We start from the raw sequence: 3,890 nt of genomic DNA, 5'->3' as shown, positions 1-3,890 counted from the left end.
CCAGAGTAGAAGTTTCTATTGGTAAATACTGCTTTGGATGCTCATTGGTGTTAGTCTAAGTGTCATTTCCTTTAAATGTGCTTTGATGGTTTCTGCTCGTTAACAGTTAAGAGAAATTTCAAGTCAGGGAATGGTTTGTCCTCCTGAGATTTCAGGCCAATCGATGGCTTTCACTTCAGTATTGACAGCTCTCTGCAGCATGCCCTTGTCTTTGACTACGTGGGTTGACTGTCGTGAAATGGATTATTCTGTTTCTAATGCCCCTTGGGGTTTAATCAGTGCATAGCAAGTACAGTATGTGCCTATGACTTTCCTTTGCCTTTTAATTGTTCCGGATGTGGGGCTGTGGATGGTGCTGCTTTTGTATGTCCATACCCTGACTGATCAGTTTTTAACTCAGAGCTTGTACTTCTTTACAGGATGCCACCATTTGGAAGCCTGATTCATGCCAGAACTGCCGTTGCCATGGTGATATCGTTATCTGCAAACCTGCTGTTTGCAGAAACCCTCAGTGTGCCTTTGAGAAGGTATGGTCTCCTAATTGTATTTTAAAGATATTGGTAAAGTCACCTGTGACAAGGAGGGTTTTTGCATCTTTTTCAGTCAGCTGTTTTTAATATGTGTACAAAGCTCTAATTGGAAACTTTTCGAAATGCTGAAGAGAATCTTAAAGTTGCATATCTAAGAATATCTTCATTTCCACTTAATGAGCATTTGGTGTAGACCAAGCACTGGGTTGGAGATTTTAAAAATGTTACCTCTTTCAATACAATGTGGGACAGGTATATTTCTCACTACTTTGCAGGGGAGGAAAGTGAAGGTGGAGATTTAAAAAAACTTGGATAGGAGTCCTTGGATGGGACAAACAGTTGAGTACTCATCTATTAACTGAAAGGTTGACAGTGTGAAATCACCTGAAGGTACCTTTGAAGAATAGGATTGCTAGCCTGCTTCTGAAAGGTCATATCCTTGTAAACCCTAGAGCACTCTGTTTTGTACAGTTGGGATTACCATAAGTTGCAGTCAACTTGATTGCAATGGTTTGGGCTCCATGATTTTGAACTGCAGGTCAGAAATTTTATCTTAGTTTTTACAGATGCCAATGCCACTAATCATTACGTGCTGAGTGGATGAAAGGTCAAGATTAACTTTTTTTAAATTAAATAATTTTAATGAGCATTTACAGAGATTTTGGATTTCCATTCATTCATTGCTGCACTTCTCTCCCCCCGCCCAGCCCTTTCCGTCCCCACCACCAGTTCGCTCCTCTCTTTCAAAAGTAAAAGAAACACTCCCTCCCTGGTACACAATCCCCCCGCACCCCTCCTGCCACCCGAAGTACACTCCAGTATGCAACCTTAATTGTGGACTCTTGTGATAACTGTAATACCCTATCATACATTGCTTTTAAATTATTCACTGCCTCATCTGCTTCAGTGCAGTATACACAATTTATCCAGTTTTTCTCAGTCTTACCCCAACCCTGATATCAGTCCCATTTTACAACAATGCAATATTTGTCCTTTTGCAACTGAGATATTTCACTCAGCATAATGTCCTCCAGGTTCACCCATTTTGAATAATATTGCATGAGTTCCTTGTTTTTCAATGCAGCATAGTATTCCATTGTGTGACTGTACTACAGCTTCTCTATCCATTCGTTTGTTGATGGGAAAGGTCAAGATTAACATTTTGAAAAAAACTTCCTATGTCCTGCACCATTGATTGTTTTGTCCTGCTACCTATGGGATCCTTCAGAACTGGGGAGTCTTTGACCCAAGAATGCCCTTGTATTTGACAAGTCTGTTAAGCAATCATTCCGCCATTCTCTCCTAAGAATGTTCAGTCTTGACTACACATCTATTCTGTTAGGATAAGTTTTCTCAGGTGCTGACTCTTCTTTTAAAATAAAATCTATTTTTTTAAACTTTAAGCTTTAAATTTCAACATTTGAAACTCCCCAGAGAAAACCAATTAGTCCCTTTAAAAAGCATTCTGTCAACCTTGCAAGCACAGTTTATTTTCTCTAGCTTTTTTTATCCTTACCTTCTGAATATTTAATTATGAGCCTTTATACTGTCTAACACTAATAAGTTGTTGTTTATTCCTAAAATTCAAATACAGATTCTGAATACCTTTAAAAGTATTCTTCAGTTTCAACTGGATTTTTACTTCTGAGAAACTGAGTGCCCATTATAAACTTGAAAAAAACATTTTTCTGCCTATTACCTGGGCATTCTGTTTATGAAATGAATATTCAGTCCCCAGAGATGATAATTTGACTCACCCTTTTCCCATGAGTGATTAAAGTATCTCAGAAGGAGCCCTGAACAAAAGTGCAAGAAGAAATTATTATATTACTGAAAACTAAACATTCTGTAATGAGAATCAGCAGACTATAGGCTGTAGCCCAAATCTGTCTCACCACTTGTCTTATATTCAGCTGTGAGGTAGTGCTTTCTTTTGTTTGTTTTTAAATTTTAAATGGGGGGGACTCCCAAGAAGACAAAATATTCCAAAATTTTAAAATTAAATTAAATCAGATGCCAATGTCTGTAAATATTTATTGGAACCGAGAAATTCTTACCTGTTTATAGATTGCATATAACTTCTTTTGCACTATAGTAATAATTATGACAGAGGCCACCTGCAGTGGCCAAAAAATTTACTGTCTGGCCCTTTACAGAGAATACTTCAGATCTTACTTCTTTATCAAAGTTCTAATTTCATTCATGCCTAATTTTTTTTTCATGTTAGTAAATGACCGTTCTAGTGCATGGCTCTGCCCTTTCACCCACATCCCACATCCCACATTGAAGAATACAGGACTCCCAGTCTTCCTTCAATAAACAGCACATCCAAAATTCTAACTTCTCTGCTGTTGCCCTGGTTCCATCTTTTGCCCAGATTCTCACAGTGGTCCCATAACTTGTTTGTTGATTTTTGTTTTTGCTCTTATAACTGCTAGTGTGTCATTCACATCATCTTGCTCCTGTCTTTAAACCTCTCAAATGATTTCCATTCTTACCCAGAGTAAATCCTCATAATGTCCTTCAAGTTTCTGCTCTCCTTAGACTAAGAGTAATACACTCTCTTGTGCACTTAGATCCAGACAGCACATTTCTGTGTTAGTCCTCCTACCTGGATTCCTGTCATGTATATATTGATTCTTTACTTCCCTGTAATCACTCATCTTTGGTACCAGGGAACTCTGGTGGCATGGCATAGTAGTAAGAATCTGAGTTGCAGTCCTGAAAACAAACAGCTCGAATCCAGCTGCTTGGTGAGAAAAGGATGGGCAATCTCCTATCCTTCTGTATCTGACAACCTGCTAGAGGGTTGCTATTAAGTGGCTCTGAAAACCCTCTGGAGTGTTAGCTATGGGTCGGTTCCACCTTGATGCTACACAACAACACACACCCTAAGGTGATGCCCCTCTGGTGAGTTATAGCTACCAGCTACCAGCAGTCATACAGGAAAAGGATGGACAATCTCCTTCAAAGAGATTTACAGTGTCTAGAAAAACTGAAGGATCAGCTGTACGCTGTGGGAGTTACAGCCTCTAGAAATAGATTTACATCTATGTGCTGGTTTTGACTGGATGATGAAGGTGATGAGTGAATGAGGGAGCTAGGTCTTGTGCAAGTGCAATTGTATTTAAAATTGCAAATTTGTAACCCCTACTGAAGGATGTTCTGGTAACAGTAATGTTAAGAAACTGCAATGCCAATGGAATACTATGCTGCATTGAAAAACAAGGAACTTGTGCAATATTATTCAAAATGGGTGAACCTGGAGGACATTATACTGAGTGAGGTATCTCAGTCACAAAGGGACAAATGCTATATGGTGCCACTGTTGTAGAATGAGGCTGGCATTGGGGTGGGGTA

The 3,890-nt window shown here is 39.0% G+C and overlaps 1 protein-coding gene across 1 annotated transcript in view; it reads left to right on the top strand.

Annotated features, from left to right (window-relative positions):
• The first annotated feature begins 425 nt into the window (after positions 1–425).
• Positions 426–3,890, top strand: part of FRAS1 (Fraser syndrome 1) — a 470,336-nt gene continuing 466,871 nt past the window's right edge. The window contains exon 1 of the mRNA XM_006885294.1: positions 426–527. The gene's annotated coding sequence lies outside the window, so the exon portion shown is untranslated. The remainder of the gene's footprint in view (positions 528–3,890) is intronic.

This window comes from Elephantulus edwardii, unplaced genomic scaffold, assembly GCF_000299155.1.
Source record: "Elephantulus edwardii isolate Elephantulus edwardi_28Jun2011 unplaced genomic scaffold, EleEdw1.0 scaffold00042, whole genome shotgun sequence".
NCBI lineage: Eukaryota > Metazoa > Chordata > Mammalia > Macroscelidea > Macroscelididae > Elephantulus > Elephantulus edwardii.
The sequence above is the reverse complement of the archived record's forward strand: the minus strand, read 5'-3'. Positions and strand labels throughout refer to the sequence as shown.